This window comes from Triturus cristatus, chromosome 1_2 (assembly GCF_964204655.1).
Source record: "Triturus cristatus chromosome 1_2, aTriCri1.1, whole genome shotgun sequence".
Lineage (NCBI taxonomy): Eukaryota > Metazoa > Chordata > Amphibia > Caudata > Salamandridae > Triturus > Triturus cristatus.
The window spans coordinates 13502299-13529230 of NC_140580.1; positions in this window are offsets into that span (position 1 = coordinate 13502299).

Here is a 26932-nt window from a genome sequence, read left to right on the forward strand (position 1 = left end):
GCACTTGGTGGGCTAGTTAGCCCCCAGGGGCCCTCAGTATGGAAGGGAAATTATATCCCCAATTTAAAACGTGCCATAGTGCGTGTTTGCACACGTCACCTCAGGCCCCGTCCCCTCCCTTCACCACTGTGTAAACGCGCCCTGTGGCTGTTCTAAGTTGAGAGATTAAGTCCCCTTGAATCCTAAGGGTCCCTAGGGTCAAACTAGACCACTAGGTACCTCCAGTAAGCGCCACAGAGCTGCGTTGCAGAGAGGTGTAAAAAGGGGCTTGGCCTCAGAACACCTGTCTGCAGCGCAGCTCCCTGGTGCATACTGGAGATGCCTGTTGGGGGCGCGTTTGCAGAGTGCTGCATGGAGGGGGCATGGCCTCCGGCACGATGCCAGTCTTTTATTTATTTTAATTTTTTAAGAAGGGGGGCTGTGTGGTTCCCCTTCTTATTCTAATTTATTGGCCCTGATGACCCCATCCCCCAGGGCCTGTCTCCTAATTATATTTTTTTGACCCCAATCCCCAGGGCCGGCCACTGTTTTTTATTATTTTAAAAAAATATATATTTATAGACACACCTAGGACATGCTGGACAAACCGTACGTACCTATCACCATGACGATTTGCGTGATATTCATTAAAAGGCGACTATGCATGCAATGAATCCACGTGGAATGTATTTACACCACTAGTGAAGCTCTGACATGTCTGATGCCCTACCGTGCCTAATCCCGGTAGGCACCCTGGTCGTTTATTTATACAAACATGGGTAGCTATTGACGGGCACATTTAATACACATGCACACCAAGCCATTCAAAGGGGATTCGACAAAAATTCAACCAAAACTATGCAAGAAACCCCCCTCACGGTTAATAAAACACACATCCACTGCCGGATGTGTAATACTTTTTATTTTACTCTCTGGAAAGGGGATGAACATCACTTGAGAGTCACAGCGCGCTCCTGACAGAGCCCAATGCTGTGTTACACCCACCATTGCCTGCCGAGTGCCACACACCTCTGTGTTGTATTCCACTAGCTAGTGCACATGCTATGACACTCTCTAGCCCATGTGCACTGCAACACCACCCCGTGAAAATGTCATGCCACACTTGTCTTCGCACGGGTTATATTGCCCCATCTAACGTGCCTTCCTCGATGCCTATGTTATAACGCACAGTGCTATGCCATACATATTACAATCTGGGATCCATATCTTTGTCACAGTGCATATGCAACGTTACACTCCCCAGCACATATTTTATATTACAACTTTAGAGACTAGTTAGGTTACACAACACTGCCCTGTGCATATTACACTCCAAGGCGCATATCACATAGCACGCGCTAGTGCCTGTGCTATCTCGCGCTCTCCAATGAATCTGTCATTGCGCACAATGTATTGCATATTATATTTCACGCCCGGTTCATCTTATATCACACTTTTTGGTGCATAGTTTATACCATACACTATATCTAGTTTTCATTTTCAATCGTGCTCTCAGGACTATGTTCTATATAACACTGTGTTCACCTACCCTTTTCACGGGCATTACATTTTGCGATAGGGAGTGGAGGGTCAGGGGGTGTTTCTGCCAAGTGAGCCCGGAGTCACAGTCACAAACGTCCTCTTCTTCCTGAATAAAAGTGAGATTATGCTGCATACTTGTTCATATTTTCCGTAGTTCGCACAGACACAATGTTTTAAAAACAATAAAGTTCCTAATACCCGCCTTCTCTGAACAGTTAGCTTGCTGCCCCATCCCCCTCCTCCCTATCCTCTGTTGTGTGAATCCATGGACTAGCCTCCTCCTTCCTGCCATGCATGGTCTGATGTGCTGCCACTGCCCTCAATTTAGTATGATGTACCAGTCCACTCCTCCTGCCCTCCATTGCTCAATTCTATGCCCCATCATTGACCTCCTGCTTAAACTCTGTGCTTAGCTTGCTGCCCCTATTCTCCTTCCCCCTGCCCTCCGATGTCTTTGTGCATGCCCCTGCTCCATCCTTTTTGCCCACCATGTCCCATGGACCTGCCACTCCTATCTACTCTGAGTGTTCTGTTGAGCTGCCACTCCCCTCCCACCTGCCTAGCATTGTCAGATGACTGTAACCTGTCCCTGCCACCTCCACCCTGCCTGTCCACATGCCATGCCCCTATCCTCTTCCTCCTGTCCTACATGGTCCATTGTACTGCCACACCCTTCTGCCCTCCCTGGTCTGTTGTGCTGCAACTGCTCCTCCTGCCTGCCCCGTGTGGTCTGTTGTGAGGCCCCTTCCCCTGAACTTTCTTGTCTGTGCGCAGGTCCTGACCCTCCCTTCTATCCTCCATCGTCCTTTGTGCATGCCCCTGCACCCTCCTTCTTGCCCATCATAGCCATTGTGCTGCCAATAACCCTCCCACTTGCCATGCGTGGTCTTCTGTGCTGCCATGGCCCCTCCCACCTTCCGTGTGGTCAGTTAGCTGCCCCTGACCCCCTCCCACCTTCCCTCCATGGTCTGTGTGTATGCCATCACAGTCTCACTGTTGCTCTTCATGGTGTGTCTTGCTTCTAGTGCCCATCCTGCCTGACCTCCATGTCTATCTTGCTGCTCCTGCCCTGCCCCCTTGCCCCCAGCCCTCTGTTTACATGTGCAGACCCCGACTCCCTCCCTCCTGGCTTGTCTGTTCCATTGCAATGCCCCTGATCCGTCCCTCCTGCACTTTATGGTCTGTTATGCTGCAGCTTTCTCTCCTGTCTGTCCATTATGGTCAGCTAGCTACCATTGCCTCTTGCCCCTCTGTTCTCTGTTGTCCATGTGCATGGTCCTGTCCCCTCCCTCTTGCTTTCTATGGATTGTTGTGCTGCACTCCCGTCCTGCATGCCCTGTGTGGTGTATTGTGCTGCTGCAAACCCTGATGCCTGCCCTGCAGGGTCAGTTTGGTGCACCTCTCCATGTCCCTCCTGTCCTCTGTTATCCAAGTCCATGTCCCTATCCCATTTCCTTCCATGATCCAATGTACCATACTTGCGAACATTTTGAACTTGGTAAGAGGGAGATTTTGAAAAAAACTGGGGTATTGATTTTCCCCTTTGAGTTACATTGAAAAAGAGGAGATTGTAGACAGGAAACAGATCAAATAAAGCCCATTTGAGCTTAAAAACATTGGACGTTTCCTGGCTGAATCGGGTCTGTTGGCATGTATGGTTGTACTACCATTGCCTCTTCCTTCTGCCCACAATGGTCTATTACATTGCCACAGCCTCTCTTGCAAGTCCTGTATTGTTGGTTTGTTGCCCCTGCCCCCCTTTCCACTGCCCTCCATAGTCTGTTGTGCTTCCATGGCCCTTCCTGCCTGCTCAGTGTGGTTAAATTGTTGCCTTTGCACCCTCCTACCTGCCTTCAATTTTCAGAGTCCGTGCCCCTGGCCTCTGCCTCTCAACAGTATCCTAATGAACAAATAGATTGCTAACATTCTATATTTATTACAAAAGTGTGGAACGCCTGACATCATCTTGATGTAATCAAAACTGTAATACCTAGAGCATTTCCTTTAGAAATTACATATATGAGAGGGTCTTATTGGCATCAAAATTATGGTTAGTGCTCTAAAAGACTAAAATAAGGACATATTTTCTGAGTTTTCAAATAGCGACAAAGCAGTTTTAAATTATTTGTTATCTTTATGTTTTTTTTATCCAGTTGACCACTTGATTAAATGTTGCACTTAGGGGAGAGGATGTGGTGTTACTTCCAGAACTGCAGACTTTGCAACTGGGGAACCAGGTTGAAGTTTCTGCTTCAGGTTGACATTCTGTGATTCTGGTCAAATCACTTAGTCTCCCCATGTCTACAACCAAAATGAATTTGTTCTTGTGTGATGTAACCAATGCTCATGTAAAGCACTCCAATACCTGACAAGTCTGCACTATATAACACTGCAAAAACACAAAATAATAAGTGTTTTGCACACTTCTGTCATTGGGCTATATTTGGGCTACATCTGGGTGATTTTGGGCTACATTTGGGCTCTTTTGTCTCCGGTGGCCATCTTGGGAGATTTATTTGTTATGAAGTTTCCTAATTTCCTCATGTACTGCAGTCTCCTCAGTAGGAAATGCTTTCAGTTTTTTACTTTGATTCCATCATGAAGGTATTCAGATATGTCACACATTTGCCATAAATTCTGAATGTTAGCACTCTAGTTGCTCATTAGATCACTGTAGTAAAACTACTGTTCACCATGGAAGTCTGCTCCTGGTATTAAAAGTGCATGTTTCAGTCTGCATGTCAGAATTTTTTAATGAAATAGAAGAGGATTTGAGAAGTCACTCAAAATGTGCCCTCATTTTCTTTCTTCAGCATTAATCATAATTTCTATGGCAAAATGAACCCCCTCATTGTGTTCCTTTTTAAATTAAATGTTTTTAAGTGTTACCAGTTTATTCCAATCAAGATGGCTTCAGGTGTGCCATACTTTTGTCATAATGAAGACAGTAAGCGCTCTAGTTGTTTTTAAGAACATTCTGGGACATTCTGTCATTGGGCTATACTTGGGCTACATCTGGGTGATATTTGGGCTACATTTGGGCTCTTTTGTCTCTGGTGGCCATCTTGGGAGATTTATTTGTTATGAAGTTTCCTAATTTCCACATTTACTGCAGTCTCCTCAGTAGGAAATACTTTCAGTTTTTTACTTTGATTCCATCAAGAAGGCATTCAGATGTGTCACACATTTGCCATAAATTCAGAATGTTAGCACTCTTTTTGCTCATTAGATCACTGTAGTAAAGCTACTGCTCACCAGGGAAAACTGCTGCTGGTATTGAAAGTGCATGTTTCAGTCTGCATGTCAGAATTTTTTAATGAAATAGAAGAGGATTTGAGAAGTCACTCAAAATGTGCCCTCATTTTTCTTTCTGCAGCACTAATCATACTTTTTATGGAAAAATGAACCCCCTCATTTTGTTCCTTTTTAAATTAAATGTTTTAAGAGTTACCACTTTAATCCAAGCAAGATGGCTTCAGGTGTGCCATACGTTTATCATAAGTAGGACTGTTAGCTCTCTAGTAGTTCTTTGGAACACTCTGGGAAGCTGCAGTAGAACACAAAGGAATCAACTGACAGTCTTTGCCCTTGTTGGATGTACATGTTTTACTGAGAATGTCAGAATTCATTCTCACATGAATGAGAAAGATAAATGTGAATTTACAGAAAATAAGCTCTCAGTTTAGCTTATAGATCACCTTCCAAACCTCTGTGGTAAAAGCATGAGAAAATATTTTTCTCTCAATCATGATATCCCAGCAGAAGGCTTTTTCACATGGTGAAATCACCTTAGAACATACCACAATTCCTAAAATGAGTATGGTACCATCAACAAATGATTTATAATGTAACTAAAGTCTTAAAACCTTCTATTAACTGCAATGCTTTTTAATGAGGTGCTATCATGTATATTGGTCCCAAGATGGCTGCCAACACTTCTTGGATGAAGTGCTGACAGCCAATCAGATCTCGGGATGAGATGTGTGGTTAGGCTCCGCCCACATATATATATATGCTTTTAAATGCTATTTTCTCAGGAAATACTGAACAGATGTACACCAGACCTACAAAAGGCACTTCCTTGACCTTATGGCTACCTCTCTGCCAAATTTCAAGTAATTCTGTTCAGCCGTTCGGGCTGTAGCTGTGTCTAAAGGTCCTATGGAAAAATGCATGGGGAAAACCCGTTTTGGGACCCCCCTTTTTTCTCAGCCCCTGCTTGACGAATCACCCGAGACTTTCAGGGTAGGAGCTGAACGGAGCGCCCCATTAGTTTTGAAAATTTTGCGAGGATTCGTCAACCGGCGCCAAAGTTATTCAAAATAGAATTTTGAGATTTCCTATGGAAACTAGGTTGTAACTATAACTATCTACTGGCGACCGCCAGTGGATAATGTATATATATATATATATATCTCAAACACAATCCTGGCTCACCAGATTATTACTGCTGCCAAACAGGTACGGACCACTCCATGCTTATTGAATTCCAAGAGTGCTTTATTCAGGCATAGTTTCTCTGAAGAAACAAATTATTAAGGCAATTGCCATACGTCCATGACACGTTTCGACCGCTACATCGGGGTCTTGATCACAAATCGACACAAAATACATCAGAAAATTACAACGACCGAAGACTTGAATGTGCATACAGACACACTCACACATCACTATGAAAACACCTCAGATGACTATAACCACTGGAGACTTGAATGTGCACACAGACACACTCACATATCACAAAGTCAATATACAAAGAAAACACATCATCGGCTGCAAACACTGCATCTTAGCCCACTCCACAATGGGGGGATTCACAGCTGGCGTTAAGAGCCTCAGCAAACTGGGTTCTGCCACACTGAAGTAGATACGTCCATCCTCATTCAGGTTCCAAACAAAATCCCGGTTTCCAAGTCAACAAACCCCAGTTTTATAATCTCAAAGCACACTAGAAGTTTCCGAGAGGCTCTCCTCTGCGCAAAAGAAACTTACTTGAGTTGGCCGCTTTCAATGCAAGCATTCCAAAGGAAAAAGAGTTCTCATGTATCCTTCTGTGCTCTCACATGTTCCAGCCGATTATCTTAATGAAGCTTATGAAAGTCTCCAACAGTACAGAAAACAATCTCCAAAAACAACCTTGAACGCGAATAGCCTAAACAACTTGAGTAATCTGGGGGCCTGCCTGTGTGTGCAAAAGCTCAAGCTAGACAGAGTCAAAATTAAAGATGGCATGAGGGCATGTCAAAGCCAATAGTAAGAACTTCAGAATACTTCCCAATGTACAACACAATGTACATTTGGGCAACACTGCTTATAGCACTACATACTTCATCTCCCAATGTGCGACATAATGCACATTTGAGCACCCCTGCTTATAACACTGCCCTCCTAGACCACAAAGTATATTCCACACCTCTCTCTCTCAAGCTTTCAAATGCACATCCCACACTTTCTGTTCCTGGCAAGGTTGTTCTACTTTGTGAAATCTTCAAGTAAGAAGGCACATGCAGGAAAAATGATGTCGTATATTCAAGCTAGGATAAAGTAAAACACCAAAAGTCAATTAAAATAATGGTAGTCAAAGGTCACCATGTGGTCTCAATATATGGGAGTGCCTCTGGCACTACACTTGCAAAGGATTACTTATGGGTGTAGATGGGGCAGAACATCCTCTGGTAGAGCCAGGAGCACTCAGCCTTCTCGTGGAAGAATTGCAGGAAGATTTCCAGAAATTTCTGGAGAAGTTTCTGACTTACTCAATGAATCTTGGGCACAAGAAACTAAGAAAATGTATAAGAGGGCATGGAAAGTCTGGCGCGTTTGTTGCTTGGAGAGGGACTTGGTTCATGTGGAGGCTGATGAGGTTTTGATTGCTAATATTCTAGCTGAATTGAAATGCCTAAGTTGTACACCTGTTCATTGTTACTGATCTACAATAGCAGCTGGACATTCACTTCTGGATTAAAACTATGTCAACGTCTGTTTTTTATCCAAATTTCGATGAGTATCCAAACCTTTGTGTTGTAAGGTGTATTAGAAAGTATTAAACTAGGGCGAGTGAGCATTGGAGTGCAAGAGTGGATCAATTGTTTATTTCATATGTGAAAGCTTTTGGTGCAGTTTCTCCAGCAACCATTTCTAGATGGGTTAAGAATGTTATGAAAGAAGCAGGGGTGAATTTATTTTTGTCTAATGCTCATTCAATGAGAGGTTCTATGTCTACAGAGGATGCTAACTCCAGTGGAAGGCTGGAGAAGGTAATGAAGGTGGCTGATTGTTTTAATGCTGATTTTTATTTTATTTATTTTTACTTCAGATCAACTGAGTATGTTTCTGGCTTCGTGCTTCAAGACTTTCAACATGCATGATGCTAGCCTCCTGCCTTGCCATAAAATGCTGATTCTCAGAGGTTTACTGCATAGAGAATAGCGATTTTATAAAAGACAAGGAGGCTAGCATTACCCCTCCCTCCCACCCTCATTGTGGGAAGGGTGGAGGTGAAAGTGAAAACGTGAGTCCATGTGATGTTATATATATATATATATATATATATATATATATATATATATATATAGATATATAGATATAGATATATTGTCTACTGGCGGTAGATAGTTATAGTTAGGACCGTGTTTCCATAGGAAATCTCAAAATTCTATTTTGAATAACTTTGGCGCCGGTTGACGAATCTTCGCGAAATTTTCAAAACTAGTGGGGCGCTCCGCTCAGCTCCTACCCTGAAAGTCTCGGGGTGTTTTGTCAAGAGGGGTCCGAGAAAAAAGGGGGGTCCCAAAACGCGTTTTCCCCATGCATTTTTCCATAGGACCTTTAGTCGAAGGTACAGCCCGAACGGCTGAACAGAATTACTTAAAATTTGGCAGAGAGGTAGTCCTCAGGTCAGGGAAGTGCCTTTTGCAGGTCTGGTGTCAATCTGTTCAGTATTTCCTGAGAAAATAGCATTTAAAAGCATGTATCTATACGCGCGCACCGTGCCGTGCACGAGCGAAATTCTGATTGGTTGTTGCATGTCAGTCAACATTCGAATCGGTCGAAATCAGGAAGTGTCGGCCGCCATTTTGTCTCTCGCACTGAAAAGGAAAGGGGGAAAAAAGGTGGAAAAGGGGGCAGGGAAGAGAGTTCCTGACCCCCTAGCCTTTGTCAGGGGGTCACAGAAGGACCCCCATGGGTGAAATAAACATTTTTTTTAATAAAAATCGCGGGGTGCGCACACGATGCACGGTGCGCGCAGCGCACCGTGTGCCCATCGCGTGTGCACGGTGCGTGAAGCGCACCGTGCGCCCAAAGCGCGCGCACGGTGCGCGCACGGTGAAAAACTTTAAAAAAAGTATATATATTAATAAATACGTAACTTAGCATTTAAAAAACCGTACAAATTCACTTAAAAAACCATAGGTTTCACACACGTTATAGTTAGGAATTAGCATTTAAAAAACCTTGCAAATTCACTTAAAAAACCATAGGTTTCACACAGGTTATAGTTAGGTGGACATTTCACTCGTAAAAACCAATGAAATTCCCCCTTTATAGTTAGTTCAGATAACTATAACTCGCGCAACTGCCACTCTATCACAAGGATGATGTCATCAGTGATGTCATGAGTGATGCCACTGACCATGTCATGAGTGATGTAATATGTGACGTCATGAGCAGTGGATTGCGGGCGCGCGAGTTATAGTTATCTGAACTAACTATAACGGGGGAATTTCATTGGTTTTTACGAGTGAAATGTCCACCTAACTATAACCTGTGTGAATCCAATGGTTTTTTAAGTGAATTTGCAAGGTTTTTTAAATGCTAATTCCTAACTACAACGTGTGTGAAACCTATGGTTTTTTAAGTGAATAGATATAGAGATATAGAGATATAGATATATATATATATATATATATATACACACACACACACACACACACACACACACACACACACACACACACAAACGAAAGCGGGTCCTTCCGGGATCAGTCCCTTTGTCAGGTGGTGCGTGGTGCCGGTAAACCCAAACTGGACATCGATAATCCAGCACTTGAAATGAATAGTTACACATTCTCAAAGGTCCAAATGCTTATTCCATAAGCTCTTTATTCTCAACCGTTATGCGTTTCGACACACAGAGTGTCTTGATCACACGATAAGTTTGTTCCACAAAGCCGTGCATGTATAAACAATAGACATGGAAATGGGACTTGCAGTACAGGTTACTCGCAGTCAACAGTGGTTAGATGCCTGCATGCATTTCCTTAGTGAAAGAGATATGTTCTACCTGGAACACCCTCACATGCTAGCTGACATGATGAGGATATGTCTCACCAATAACATTTTTATGTTTGATGGTGACCTCTACAGGCAGGTGCGGGACACGGCAATGGGTACGTACTTCGCACTGAGCTTTGCGAACCTCTTCCTAGGGAAGTGGGAGGAGGAAATTCGTAATGAGGAAGCTTTTCAGTCGGATTTTGAGAAAGTGGTAGTATGGGTGAGGTACATAGACGATCTTTTTATTGTATGGAAGGGGAGCAAAAGAGAAGCTATCAACTTTGTCAAGAAACTTAACAACAACACATACAATCTAGTACTGACACACAACATAAACAAAGAAAGCATAGAATTCCTTGATACTAAGATCACAGTGAAGGGAGGAGAGATAGTCACAAATCTACATCTTAAAGAGACTGCAGGAAATAGTCTTCTTCATTCCCTCAGTGCCCATCCAGATGCCCTTAAGTGGAGCATCCCCTACGGGGAGCTACTGAGGGCAGGAAGGAATTGCAGAACAGAAGACACATACAAAGAGGAACAAGAAGTCATGCTTAAAAGATTCAGGGAACGAGGGAATCCAGTATGGGCACTTAGTAAAGCGGTGAGAAAAATAAGTGAGACCAGCAGGGAGAAGTCCCTGACATATACTGAGAAAGAAGGTACCAATGAAATGATTACCAGAGTGATTACCACATTCAATCACCAATCTAAACAAGTCCCAAAAATTCTAGCTGATAACTGGAAGATCCTTACATCAGATAATATCATAGGTCCCAACATAAGTAATAGACCATTGGCGACCTACAGGAGAGGCAGAAGTCTGAGAGACATTCTAGTTAAAGGTGACATCACAGAATTCCGTAAAGCTAATACACATAACCTTAAAGGTTTTTACCCCTGCGACATTGTAAAGCATGTAAATCCAGTCACATGGTCAAGGAATTTGAAGTCCCAGGATCCAGAAAAAACAGGATTATTACACAGTTCCTTACATGCAGCAGTAACTACGTCATCTGTGTCTTAGAATGTTCGTGTAGACTCAGATACGTAGGCAGTACGACCTTCATGGTCAAGAAACGTATCCAAGAACATCTTGTGTTTTTAGCGATTTCCAATCAGCTGCGAATTGTGAATGAATATTAATGAGGTAGGTCAATTGTGACCCCCATTAGAAATCGCTAAATGTGTCTAGGACACATTTGTGCATAGGTGTTTGCAATTTCCTAATAGCAAATCGCAAAAATTCACTATTAGAAACTCAAAAAATTAAACCAACGTACATGTGACCTTAAGTGTTTAATTTTGGTTCACCAAATTGGGTTTGTACATTTTCAGACATGTAAGTATTAATATTAACTTAATTTTGGATTTAAAATAACTTTAGACTTTTATAAAGGGGATGAGTACCTGAGGAGATTTGATCTACATTACCCCATTGCCCGACACTTTCAAGAAAAACATCAATCAAAAAACTCTCTACGATTTTCTGCCATTGAGTAAGTAAATCTGGGTAGATGGGGAGGTAACAGGGAACTAGGGCTGAGGAAAAAGGAGTCCAAATAGATACTAGAACTAGAAACTAGATTCCCTGGAGCCCATAACCTTGATGATGAGTTGGTAAAACATCTACACGAAGATTAGCCACTGTTTAACTTCCATGTCATGACCTATTGCTGTATACTTCTCATAGAGAATTGTCTTAATCATTTTAATAGCAGTAATGTACATTTATTACTTGTTTGAGTTGTATATTGTATTTTAATTATTTCTCTTGTCTTGATTTTTTCACAAGAGGAAAGGAAGGGACTCACCACCTTACAAATCATGTCACAGGTTCCCTACCCTTTTCTTCGCCGGGACCAGTTTTCTGCACCGAGCACAAGATAAGAGACATTTTAATTGAACTTTACCACTTTAGGTTCTACATCAAGTAGTTTTGTTTTTCACCTTTCTTGAAGGACATGGGAGAAGCGAGGACTGAGCTGGTTAATAACCACTTGGCTTTGGATTTTTCTCGCATGAGGCAGCCATAGGATTATAAACCCTAGTGGCCTCCCTCACTCACACAGAACTGAGCTAACGTTCTTTCTATAGATCATAGGCACTAATCCGCTTTCACCTGTAAATACACATGTAAATACATATGAAATACTGAGCATTAGCAATTGGTACCAATTATGTGCTACCAGTTTTGTTTGAGCTTATGTACTAAGGCACTAGTTCGTTAGTATTGTTACCACAGCACATATGGTGATATCCTCGCTGGCACTTGGCCACAATTACAAATTTATCACGATCTAAACCGCATTACTAGCCGAAGCAATACGACATCAGTTTGTGCTGTTTAGGTATATAGCGACACGACCTTGAAACTAAACCTTTAAAAAAAAAATCAGTAAAAGTCACTTCTGATTCCTTCACCGATGATGGAATTCTTGGGTTTTACTATAGACATGGTGAAAGTACAGCTGCAGTTACGAGAAGAAATTTGTCTAATAAAAAGGAAAGTAGGACGTTTGTCGGCGAAAGACTAAGTAGATTTGAGGGAGTTGGCTCAAGTAATTGGGATTCTATCTTCATCAATTCAGGAAGTTTTTCCAGGACCCTTGAATTACAGAGATCTGCAGAATCTGAAAAGATCAGGTTTGTCAAGAGGTCTTTGGCATGGGGAAGTGGTGGCTCAGGAAGTTTGGACAGAGTTAATTTGATGGATGAAGATTTTACAGGCTTGGAATGACCACATTGTATTTGGTTCAGCCCCAGATTTTATTTTAGAATCAGATGCGAGAAATTTAGCTTGCAGAGCACAGTTAGAGGATCAAGTGGGAGGTGGAAAACGAAGTTTAGTGGAGAGGCAGAATCATATAAACTGCTTAAAGTTAAAGGCAGGAGTTTTTGCCATTCAGAGTTTCAAGAAACAGATTCAGGGCTGTTCAGTTTTATTGAAGATGAGACGGACAATGTTTCTGCTGTAACATATAACAACAGATTGGGAAGAAGTAGATCAAAGAGGTTTATATAGTTGGGATAAGGAAATGTGACAGTATTATTTGGAGCACGAGATAACTTTGAAAGCTCTGTACTTAAAAGGGGAGAAGAATTTAGTGGCGGATTGGAATTCACACAATGTAGTGGACTTCAGCGATTGGAAGCGGAAGACACAGGTGTTTCAGGAGATTCAGTGAGTTTTTGGTCCTCTGGAAGTGGATCTATTTGTATCATGTTTAACTTTTCATATAGAGGACTATGTGAGTCGACGTCCAGATACTGGGGCAATGCCAATAGATGCTTTCAGTATGATTTGGAGGAATATCAAGGTTTATGCTTTTCCTCTGTTTTCGATGATACAAAGAGTGTTGTTGCAGGTGAGGAGACAGAAGTGTCAGTTGGTTCAGATGACACAGTTTTGGACAACTCAAGCTTGGTTTTCATCAGAGATGAAATTAGCGTCGAAAGTGCCATTTCTGGTGCTGTCTTGCTGTATTGCTTCACCCCCCCAAATAATAGAAAATAGCGCCCTCCCGAACGGAGGCACAAACACGGCGAAGCAATAAAAACACCAGGAAAGGGATGTCACTCTTAAAAAATGAGACACAACAAAAGACTGTTTTCAGAATAATGCATGGGGTTTTATTTGTGCAACACTCTCTAACAAAAAGGCTTTCCCAGATGTCAAATAACATTCAAATGTGTGTGTGTGTGTATATATATATATATATATATATATATATATTTCACTGAAAAAACCATAGGTTTCAGGGGTGTTATAGTTAGCTGGACTTTTCACTTGTACAAAACCATTGAAATTCCCCCGTTATAGTTAGTTTAGCTAACTATAACTCGCGCGCCCGCAATGCACTGCTGATGACGTCACATATTACATCACTCATGACATGGTCAGTGACATCACTCATGTCATTTGAGATGTCATCAGTGATGTCATCAGTGATGTCATTTGAGATGTCATCAGTGATGTCATCACTGATGACATCACTGATGACATCATCCAGTGAATGTGTGTTTTTCTGAAAATTAAATATGTTTTATATGTATATCTCAAGGTCGATGGAAGAATAAATGGGTATATAAGTGTCTAAATGGATGATTTGTTTTTGAAAAATTGATTGTGTAACTGACTGATTAAGTGTATCATAGTGAATACATGGCTTAGTGAGTAATGTTTAAATATGTAAATATCTGTATCAGTCTCTCACTTTGTGTATAAGTGGCTGCATGGGTTGGTGAGTAGCTACATGGGTGTCTATATAGGTTATTAGTTGGTTTTTTGAGTATCAGTCTGAGTGTCCTCATGGTTCGGTGGGGGGTATTACGTAGTGCATAGGTGCATGAAGGAGTGACTCACTATTTGTATGTGTTGAACACAGCATGTGTGCAGGACTGTATGGGTGGATGAGTGTGTGTATGGGTGTGTTAGTGAGTGAATGACTGTCTCAATAGTGTCTTTATGAGTAACTACATATGTTTTAAACTAGTATATGTGACTATTGGTGTATATATGTGAGTATATGTGAGAGTGAGAGATTGAAAGAGTTCCTGTATGAATACGTATGGGTTTCTATAAGTGATTGTTTAAAAGACTAAGTATGTGTAAGTTTCCGTAGAAGTAAGTGTGGTGGTGTGTGTATAACTGTATATGCAAGTAAATGTATGTTTGATTCTTTATTAGCATGAGTGACTGTGTGTGAGTAACTATGGATGAGTGGCATTGTGTAACAGGATGTATAGGTGTATGAGTACATATGATGAGTGAGTACATGTATGAGTGACTGTATAGGACTGTTGGTGAATGAGTGGATGTGTATGTGGATCTTAGAATTACTGAAGAGGTTGTTGTAACTGGTATTGGTATGTCCATTGTTTTGAAAATTTTAGTCTCTATTTTTGAATATGTGTATCAAAGGTTATATTAGGGTGAGAGGAGGTCTGCCACTCTATCACAAGGATGATGTCATGAGTGATGTCATTTGAGATGTCATCAGTGATGTCATGAGTGATGTCAATGACCATGTCATGACTGATGAAATATGTGACGTCATCAGCAGTGCATTGCAGGCGCGCGAGTTATAGTTAGCTGAACTAACTATAACGGGGGAATTTCAATGGTTTTGTACAAGTGAAAAGTCCAGCTAACTATAACACCCCTGAAACCTATGTTTTTTTCAGTGAATTTCTGAGGTTTTTTAAATGCTAATTCCTAACTATAACGTGCCTGAAACCTATGGTTTTTTCTGTGAATTTCAAAGGTTTTTTAAATGCTAATTTCTAACTATGCCTACAGAAATAGGACATGTGAAGAAAGAAGAAAAAATGCACAGAAAGAAACAAAAGAAGTGCAGAAAGAAGCAACAGAAGTCCTCAAATACGAAGATAAGTGCAGGAAGAAGGATAACGTGCAGAAAGAACAAAAAGAAGAGCAGAAAGAAGCCTTGTTGCAAAATCATCCTGTACCCTCAACTTTTTCAGACGGATACTGGTGGTAACTGAGTCTGACTAACCAGTCCTAGAGCCAGTGCTATGTTAAAAGACACTTAGAATACAGTGAAAACACCTACATACACTAGGGAACATTATGCGTTGGGGTCCCCCTGTGATTAGCATGACCTCCTCTGTAAGCCCCTAGTATATAATAGGGCATGGGGATTAAAACTACCTCTTAAAACAGGCCACAGGGCGTTTTTGCACACGTTAACTCAGGCCCCGTTCCCTCCCTTCACCACTGTGTAAACACGCCCTGTGGCCGTTTTTAGTTGGGAGATTAAGTTCATTTGAATCCTGAGGGTCCCTAGGGTCCAACTAGCCCACTAGGTACCTCCAGTAAGTGCCACAGAGCTGCGTTGCAGAGAGGTGTAAAAAGTGGCACGGCCTGGACCACCTCTCTGCAATGCAGCTCAGTGGCGCTTACTGGAAGCACTTGGTGGGCTAGTTAGCCCCCAGGGGCCCTCAGTATGGAAGGGAAATTATATCCCCAATTTAAAACGTGCCATAGTGCGTGTTTGCACACGTCACCTCAGGCCCCGTCCCTTCCCTTCACCACTGTGTAAACGCGCCCTGTGGCTGTTCTAAGTTGAGAGATTAAGTCCCCTTGAATCCTAAGGGTCCCTAGGGTCAAACTAGACCACTAGGTACCTCCAGTAAGCGCCACAGAGCTGCGTTGCAGAGAGGTGTAAAAAGGGGCTTGGCCTCAGAACACCTGTCTGCAGCGCAGCTCCCTGGTGCATACTGGAGATGCCTGTTGGGGGAGCGTTTGCAGAGTGCTGCATGGAGGGGGCATGGCCTCCGGCACGATGCCAGTCTTTTATTTATTTTAATTTTTTAAGAAGGGGGGCTGTGTGGTTCCCCTTCTTATTCTAATTTATTGGCCCTGATGACCCCATCCCCCAGGGCCTGTCTCCTAATTATATTTTTTTGACCCCAATCCCCAGGGCCGGCCACTGTTTTTTATTATTTTAAAAAAATATATATTTATAGACACACCTAGGACATGCTGGACAAACCGTACGTACCTATCACCATGACGATTTGCGTGATATTCATTAAAAGGCGACTATGCATGCAATGAATCCACGTGGAATGTATTTACACCACTAGTGAAGCTCTGACATGTCTGATGCCCTACCGTGCCTAATCCCGGTAGGCACCCTGGTCGTTTATTTATACAAACATGGGTAGCTATTGACGGGCACATTTAATACACATGCACACCAAGCCATTCAAAGGGGATTCGACAAAAATTCAACCAAAACTATGCAAGAAACCCCCCTCACGGTTAATAAAACACACATCCACTGCCGGATGTGTAATACTTTTTATTTTACTCTCTGGAAAGGGGATGAACATCACTTGAGAGTCACAGCGCGCTCCTGACAGAGCCCAATGCTGTGTTACACCCACCATTGCCTGCCGAGTGCCACACACCTCTGTGTTGTATTCCACTAGCTAGTGCACATGCTATGACACTCTCTAGCCCATGTGCACTGCAACACCACCCCGTGAAAATGTCATGCCACACTTGTCTTCGCACGGGTTATATTGCCCCATCTAACGTGCCTTCCTCGATGCCTATGTTATAACGCACAGTGCTATGCCATACATATTACAATCTGGGATCCATATCTTTGTCACAGTGCATATGCAACGTTACACTCCCCAGCACATATTTTATATTACAACTTTAGAGACTAGTTAGGTTACACAACACTGCCCTGTGCATATTACACTCCAAGGCGCATATCACATAGGACGCGCTAGTGCCTGTGCTATCTCGCGCTCTCCAATGAATCTGTCATTGCGCACAATGTATTGCATATTATATTTCACGCCCGGTTCATCTTATATCACACTTTTTGGTGCATAGTTTATACCATACACTATATCTAGTTTTCATTTTCAATCGTGCTCTCAGGACTATGTTCTATATAACACTGTGTTCACCTACCCTTTTCACGGGCATTACATTTTGCGATAGGGAGTGGAGGGTCAGGGGGTGTTTCTGCCAAGTGAGCCCGGAGTCCGTCACAAACGTCCTCTTCTTCCTGAATAAAAGTGAGATTATGCTGCATACTTGTTCATATTTTCAGTAGTTCGCACAGACACAATGTTTTAAAAACAATAAAGTTCCTAATACCCGCCTTCTCTGAACAGTTAGCTTGCTGCCCCATCCCCCTCCTCCCTATCCTCTGTTGTGTGAATCCATGGACTAGCCTCCTCCTTCCTGCCATGCATGGTCTGATGTGCTGCCACTGCCCTCAATTTAGTATGATGTACCAGTCCACTCCTCCTGCCCTCCATTGCTCAATTCTATGTCCCATCATTGACCTCCTGCTTAAACTCTGTGCTTAGCTTGCTGCCCCTATTCTCCTTCCCCCTGCCCTCCGATGTCTTTGTGCATGCCCCTGCTCCATCCTTTTTGCCCACCATGTCCCATGGACCTGCCACTCCTATCTACTCTGAGTGTTCTGTTGAGCTGCCACTCCCCTCCCACCTGCCTAGCATTGTCAGATGACTGTAACCTGTCCCTGCCACCTCCACCCTGCCTGTCCACATGCCATGCCCCTATCCTCTTCCTCCTGTCCTACATGGTCCATTGTACTGCCACACCCTTCTGCCCTCCCTGGTCTGTTGTGCTGCAACTGCTCCTCCTGCCTGCCCCGTGTGGTCTGTTGTGAGGCCCCTTCCCCTGAACTTTGTCTGTGCGCAGGTCCTGACCCTCCCTTCTATCCTCCATCGTCCTTTGTGCATGCCCCTGCACCCTCCTTCTTGCCCATCATAGCCATTGTGCTGCCACTAACCCTCCCACTTGCCATGCGTGGTCTTCTGTGCTGCCATGGCCCCTCCCACCTTCCGTGTGGTCAGTTAGCTGCCCCTGACCCCCTCCCACCTTCCCTCCATGGTCTGTGTGTATGCCATCACAGTCTCACTGTTGCTCTTCATGGTGTGTCTTGCTTCTAGTGCCCATCCTGCCTGACCTCCATGGCTATCTTGCTGCTCCTGCCCTGCCCCCTTGCCCCCAGCCCTCTGTTTACATGTGCAGACCCCTACTCCCTCCCTCCTGGCTTGTCTGTTCCATTGCAATGCCCCTGATCCGTCCCTCCTGCCCTTTATGGTCTGTTATGCTGCAGCTTTCTCTCCTGTCTGTCCATTATGGTCAGCTAGCTACCATTGCCTCTTGCCCCTCTGTTCTCTGTTGTCCATGTGCATGGTCCTGTCCCCTCACTCTTGCTTTCTATGGATTGTTGTGCTGCACTCCCGTCCTGCATGCCCTGTGTGGTGTATTGTGCTGCTGCAAACCCTGATGCCTGCCCTGCAGGGTCAGTTTGGTGCACCTCTCCATGTCCCTCCTGTCCTCTGTTATCCAAGTCCATGTCCCTATCCCATTTCCTTCCATGATCCAATGTACCATACTTGCGAACATTTTGAACTTGGTAAGAGGGAGATTTTGAAAAAAACTGGGGTATTGATTTTCCCCTTTGAGTTACATTGAAAAAGAGGAGATTGTAGACAGGAGACAGATCAAATAAAGCCCATTTGAGCTTAAAAACATTGGACGTTTCCTGGCTGAATCGGGTCTGTTGGCATGTATGGTTGTACTACCATTGCCTCTTCCTTCTGCACACAATGGTCTATTACATTGCCACAGCCTCTCTTGCAAGTCCTGTATTGTTGGTTTGTTGCCCCTGCCCCCCTTTCCACTGCCCTCCATAGTCTGTTGTGCTTCCATGGCCCTTCCTGCCTGCTCAGTGTGGTTAAATTGTTGCCTTTGCACCCTCCTACCTGCCTTCAATTTTCAGAGTCCGTGCCCCTGGCCTCTGCCTCTCAACAGTATCCTAATGAACAAATAGATTGCTAACATTCTATATTTATTACAAAAGTGTGGAACGCCCGACATCATCTGGATGTAATCAAAACTGTAATACCTAGAGCATTTCCTTTAGAAATTACATATATGAGAGGGTCTTATTGGCATCAAAATTATGGTTAGTGCTCTAAAAGACTAAACTAGGGACATATTTTCTGAGTTTTCAAATAGCGACAAAGCAGTTTTAAATTATTTGTTATCTTTGTTTTTTTTATCCAGTTGACCACTTGATTAAATGTTGCACTTAGGGGAGAGGATGTGGTGTTACTTCCAGAACTGCAGACTTTGCAACTGGGGAACCAGGTTGAAGTTTCTGCTTCAGGTTGACATTCTGTGATTTTGGTCAAATCACTTAGTCTCCCCATGTCTACAACCAAAATGAATTTGTTCTTGTGTGATGTAACCAATGCTCATGTAAAGCACTCCAATACCTGACAAGTCTGCACTATATAACACTGCAAAAACACAAAATAATAAGTGTTTTGCACACTTCTGTCATTGGGCTATATTTGGGCTACATCTGGGTGATTTTGGGCTACATTTGGGCTCTTTTGTCTCCGGTGGCCATCTTGGGAGATTTATTTGTTATGAAGTTTCCTAATTTCCTCATGTACTGCAGTCTCCTCAGTAGGAAATGCTTTCAGTTTTTTACTTTGATTCCATCATGAAGGTATTCAGATATGTCACACATTTGCCATAAATTCTGAATGTTAGCACTCTAGTTGCTCATTAGATCACTGTAGTAAAACTACTGTTCACCCTGGAAGTCTGCTCCTGGTATTAAAAGTGCATGTTTCAGTCTGCATGTCAGAATTTTTTAATGAAATAGAAGAGGATTTGAGAAGTCACTCAAAATGTGCCCTCATTTTCTTTCTTCAGCATTAATCATAATTTCTATGGCAAAATGAACCCCCTCATTGTGTTCCTTTTTAAATTAAATGTTTTTAAGTGTTACCAGTTTATTCCAATCAAGATGGCTTCAGGTGTGCCATACTTTTGTCATAATGAAGACAGTAAGCGCTCTAGTTGTTTTTAAGAACATTCTGGGACATTCTGTCATTGGGCTATACTTGGGCTACATCTGGGTGATATTTGGGCTACATTTGGGCTCTTTTGTCTCTGGTGGCCATCTTGGGAGATTTATTTGTTATGAAGTTTCCTAATTTCCACATTTACTGCAGTCTCCTCAGTAGGAAATACTTTCAGTTTTTTACTTTGATTCCATCAAGAAGGCATTCAGATGTGTCACACATTTGCCATAAATTCAGAATGTTAGCACTCTTTTTGCTCATTAGATCACTGTAGTAAAGCTACTGCTCACCAGGGAAAACTGCTGCTGGTATTGAAAGTGCATGTTTCAGTCTGCATGTCAGAATTTTTTAATGAAATAGAAGAGGATTTGAGAAGTCACTCAAAATGTGCCCTCATTTTTCTTTCTGCAGCACTAATCATACTTTTTATGGAAAAATGAACCCCCTCATTTTGTTCCTTTTTAAATTAAATGTTTTAAGAGTTACCACTTTAATCCAAGCAAGATGGCTTCAGGTGTGCCATACGTTTATCATAAGTAGGACTGTTAGCTCTCTAGTAGTTCTTTGGAACACTCTGGGAAGCTGCAGTAGAACACAAAGGAATCAACTGACAGTCTTTGCCCTTGTTGGATGTACATGTTTTACTGAGAATGTCAGAATTCATTCTCACATGAATGAGAAAGATAAATGTGAATTTACAGAAAATAAGCTCTCAGTTTAGCTTATAGATCACCTTCCAAACCTCTGTGGTAAAAGCATGAGAAAATATTTTTCTCTCAATCATGATATCCCAGCAGAAGGCTTTTTCACATGGTGAAATCACCTTAGAACATACCACAATTCCTAAAATGAGTATGGTACCATCAACAAATGATTTATAATGTAACTAAAGTCTTAAAACCTTCTATTAACTGCAATGCTTTTTAATGAGGTGCTATCATGTATATTGGTCCCAAGATGGCTGCCAACACTTCTTGGATGAAGTGCTGACAGCCAATCAGATCTCGGGATGAGATGTGTGGTTAGGCTCCGCCCACATATATATATATGCTTTTAAATGCTATTTTCTCAGGAAATACTGAACAGATGTACACCAGACCTACAAAAGGCACTTCCTTGACCTTATGGCTACCTCTCTGCCAAATTTCAAGTAATTCTGTTCAGCCGTTCAGGCTGTAGCTGTGTCTAAAGGTCCTATGGAAAAATGCATGGGGAAAACCCGTTTTGGGACCCCCCTTTTTTCTCAGCCCCTGCTTGACGAATCACCCGAGACTTTCAGGGTAGGAGCTGAACGGAGCGCCCCATTCGTTTTGAAAATTTTGCGAGGATTCGTCAACCGGCGCCAAAGTTATTCAAAATAGAATTTTGAGATTTCCTATGGAAACTAGGTTGTAACTATAACTATCTACTGGCGACCGCCAGTAGATAATGTATATATGTATGTATATATATATATATATATATATATATATATCTCAAACACAATCCTGGCTCACCAGATTATTACTGCTGCCAAACAGGTACGGACCACTCCATGCTTATTGAATTCCAAGAGTGCTTTATTCAGGCATAGTTTCTCTGAAGAAACAAATTATTAAGGCAATTGCCATACGTCCATGACACGTTTCGACCGCTACATCGGGGTCTTGATCACAAATCGACACAAAATACATCAGAAAATTACAACGACCGAAGACTTGAATGTGCATACAGACACACTCACACATCACTATGAAAACACCTCAGATGACTATAACCACTGGAGACTTGAATGTGCACACAGACACACTCACATATCACAAAGTCAATATACAAAGAAAACACATCATCGGCTGCAAACACTGCATCTTAGCCCACTCCACAATGGGGGGATTCACAGCTGGCGTTAAGAGCCTCAGCAAACTGGGTTCTGCCACACTGAAGTAGATACGTCCATCCTCATTCAGGTTCCAAACAAAATCCCGGTTTCCAAGTCAACAAACCCCAGTTTTATAATCTCAAAGCACACTAGAAGTTTCCGAGAGGCTCTCCTCTGCGCAAAAGAAACTTACTTGAGTTGGCCGCTTTCAATGCAAGCATTCCAAAGGAAAAAGAGTTCTCATGTATCCTTCTGTGCTCTCACATGTTCCAGCCGATTATCTTAATGAAGCTTATGAAAGTCTCCAACAGTACAGAAAACAATCTCCAAAAACAACCTTGAACGCGAATAGCCTAAACAACTTGAGTAATCTGGGGGCCTGCCTGTGTGTGCAAAAGCTCAAGCTAGACAGAGTCAAAATTAAAGATGGCATGAGGGCATGTCAAAGCCAATAGTAAGAACTTCAGAATACTTCCCAATGTACAACACAATGTACATTTGGGCAACACTGCTTATAGCACTACATACTTCATCTCCCAATGTGCGACATAATGCACATTTGAGCACCCCTGCTTATAACACTGCCCTCCGAGACCACAAAGTATATTCCACACCTCTCTCTCTCAAGCTTTCAAATGCACATCCCACACTTTCTGTTCCTGGCAAGGTTGTTCTACTTTGTGAAATCTTCAAGTAAGAAGGCACATGCAGGAAAAATGATGTCGTACATTCAAGCTAGGATAAAGTAAAACACCAAAAGTCAATTAAAATAATGGTAGTCAAAGGTCACCATGTGGTCTCAATATATGGGAGTGCCTCTGGCACTACACTTGCAAAGGATTACTTATGGGTGTAGATGGGGCAGAACATCCTCTGGTAGAGCCAGGAGCACTCAGCCTTCTCGTGGAAGAATTGCAGGAAGATTTCCAGAAATTTCTGGAGAAGTTTCTGACTTACTCAATGAATCTTGGTCACAAGAAACTAAGAAAATGTATAAGAGGGCATGGAAAGTCTGGCGCGTTTGTTGCTTGGAGAGGGACTTGGTTCATGTGGAGGCTGATGAGGTTTTGATTGCTAATATTCTAGCTGAATTGAAATGCCTAAGTTGTACACCTGTTCATTGTTACTGATCTACAATAGCAGCTGGACATTCACTTCTGGATTAAAACTATGTCAACGTCTGTTTTTTATCCAAATTTCGATGAGTATCCAAACCTTTGTGTTGTAAGGTGTATTAGAAAGTATTAAACTAGGGCGAGTGAGCATTGGAGTGCAAGAGTGGATCAATTGTTTATTTCATATGTGAAAGCTTTTGGTGCAGTTTCTCCAGCAACCATTTCTAGATGGGTTAAGAATGTTATGAAAGAAGCAGGGGTGAATTTATTTTTGTCTAATGCTCATTCAATGAGAGGTTCTATGTCTACAGAGGATGCTAACTCCAGTGGAAGGCTGGAGAAGGTAATGAAGGTGGCTGATTGTTTTAATGCTGATTTTTATTTTTTTATTTTTACTTCAGATCAACTGAGTATGTTTCTGGCTTCGTGCTTCAAGACTTTGAACATGCATGATGCTAGCCTCCTGCCTTGCCATAAAATGCCGATTCTCAGAGGTTTACTGCATAGAGAATAGCGATTTTATAAAAGACAAGGAGGCTAGCATTACCCCTCCCTCCCACCCTCATTGTGGGAAGGGTGGAGGTGAAAGTGAAGACGTGAGTCCATGTGATGATATATATATATATATATATAGATATATATATATAGATATAGATATATAGATATATAGATATATTATCTACTGGCGGTCGCCAGTAGATAGTTATAGTTAGGACCGTGTTTCCATAGGAAATCTCAAAATTCTATTTTGAATAACTTTGGCGCCGGTTGACGAATCTTCGCGAAATTTTCAAAACTAATGGGGCGCTCCGCTCAGCTCCTACCCTGAAAGTCTCGGGGTGTTTTGTCAAGAGGGGGCCGAGAAAAAAGGGGGGTCCCAAAACGCGTTTTCCCCATGCATTTTTCCATAGGACCTTTAGTCGAAGGTACAGCCCGAACGGCTGAACAGAATTACTTAAAATTTAGCAGAGAGGTAGTCCTCAGGTCAGGGAAGTGCCTTTTGCAGGTCTGGTGTCAATCTGTTCAGTATTTCCTGAGAAAATAGCATTTAAAAGCATACATCTATACGCGCGCACCGTGCACGAGCGAAATTCTGATTGGTTGTTGCATGTCAGTCAACATTCGAATCGGTCGAAATCAGGAAGTGTCGGCCCCCATTTTGTCTCTCGCACTGAAAAGGAAAGGGGGAAAAAAGGTGGAAAACGTGAAAAGGGGGCAGGGAAGAGAGTTCCTGACCCCCTAGCCTTTGTCAGGGGGTCACAGAAGGACCCCCATGGGTGAAATAAACATTTTTTTTAATGAAAATCGCGGGGTGCGCGCACGATGCATGGTGCGCGCAGCGCACCGTGTGCCCATCGCGTGGGCACGGTGCGTGAAGGGCACCGTGCGCCCAAAGCGCGCGCACGGTGCGCGCACGGTGAAAAACCTTAAAAAAAGTATATATATTAATAAATACGTAACTTAGCATTTAAAAAACCGTACAAATTCACTTAAAAAACCATAGGTTTCACACACGTTATAGTTAGGAATTAGCATTTAAAAAACCTTGCAAATTCACTTAAAAAACCATAGGTTTCACACAGGTTATAGTTAGCTGGACATTTCACTCGTAAAAACCAATGAAATTCCCCCTTTATAGTTAGTTCAGATAACTATAACTCGCGCGACCGCCACTCTATCACAAGGATGATGTCATCAGTGAGGTCATGAGTGATGCCACTGACCATGTCATGAGTGATGTAATATGTGACGTCATGAGCAGTGGATTGCGGGCGCGCGAGTTATAGTTATCTGAACTAACTATAACGGGGGAATTTCATTGGTTTTTACGAGTGAAATGTCCACCTAACTATAACCTGTGTGAAACCTATGTTTTTTTAAGTGAATTTGCAAGGTTTTTTAAATGCTAATTCCTAACTACAACGTGTGTGAAACCTATGGTTTTTTAAGTGAATAGATATAGAGATATAGATATAGATATATATATATATATATATATATATATACACACACACACAAACGAAAGCGGGTCCTTCCGGGATCAGTCCCTTTGTCAGGTGGTGCGTGGTGCCGGTAAACCCAAACTGGACATCGATAATCCAGCACTTGAAATGAATAGTTACACATTCTCAAAGGTCCAAATGCTTATTCCATAAGCTCTTTATTCTCAACCGTTATGCGTTTCGACACACAGTGTGTCTTGATCACACGATAAGTTTGTTCCACAAAGCCGTGCATGTATAAACAATAGACATGGAAATGGGACTTGCAGTACAGGTTACTCGCAGTCAACAGTGGTTAGATGCCTGCATGCATTTCCTTAGTGAAAGAGATATGTTCTACCTGGAACACCCTCACATGCTAGCTGACATGATGAGGATATGTCTCACCAATAACATTTTTATGTTTGGTGGTGACCTCTACAGGCAGGTGCGGGACACGGCAATGGGTACGTACTTCGCACTGAGCTTTGCGAACCTCTTCCTAGGGAAGTGGGAGGAGGAAATTCGTAATGAGGAAGCTTTTCAGTCGGATTTTGAGAAAGTGGTAGTATGGGTGAGGTACATAGACGATCTTTTTATTGTATGGAAGGGGAGCAAAAGAGAAGCTATCAACTTTGTCAAGAAACTTAACAACAACACATACAATCTAGTACTGACACACAACATAAACAAAGAAAGCATAGAATTCCTTGATACTAAGATCACAGTGAAGGGAGGAGAGATAGTCACAAATCTACATCTTAAAGAGACTGCAGGAAATAGTCTTCTTCATGCCCTCAGTGCCCATCCAGATGCCCTTAAGTGGAGCATCCCCTACGGGGAGCTACTGAGGGCAGGAAGGAATTGCAGAACAGAAGACACATACAAAGAGGAACAAGAAGTCATGCTTAAAAGATTCAGGGAACGAGGGAATCCAGTATGGGCACTTAGTAAAGCGGTGAGAAAAATAAGTGAGACCAGCAGGGAGAAGTCCCTGACATATACTGAGAAAGAAGGTACCAATGAAATGATTACCAGAGTGATTACCACATTCAATCACCAATCTAAACAAGTCCCAAAAATTCTAGCTGATAACTGGAAGATCCTTACATCAGATAATATCATAGGTCCCAACATAAGTAATAGACCATTGGCGACCTACAGGAGAGGCAGAAGTCTGAGAGACATTCTAGTTAAAGGTGACATCACAGAATTCCGTAAAGCTAATACACATAACCTTAAAGGTTTTTACCCCTGCGACATTGTAAAGCATGTAAATCCAGTCACATGGTCAAGGAATTTGAAGTCCCAGGATCCAGAAAAAACAGGATTATTACACAGTTCCTTACATGCAGCAGTAACTACGTCATCTGTGTCTTAGAATGTTCGTGTAGACTCAGATACGTAGGCAGTACGACCTTCATGGTCAAGAAACGTATCCAAGAACATCTTGTGTTTTTAGCGATTTCCAATCAGCTGCGAATTGTGAATGAATATTAATGAGGTAGGTCAATTGTGACCCCCATTAGAAATCGCTAAATGTGTCTAGGACACATTTGTGCATAGGTGTTTGCAATTTCCTAATAGCAAATCGCAAAAATTCACTATTAGAAACTCAAAAAATTAAACCAACGTACATGTGACCTTAAGTGTTTAATTTTGGTTCACCAAATTGGGTTTGTACATTTTCAGACATGTAAGTATTAATATTAACTTAATTTTGGATTTAAAATAACTTTAGACTTTTATAAAGGGGATGAGTACCTGAG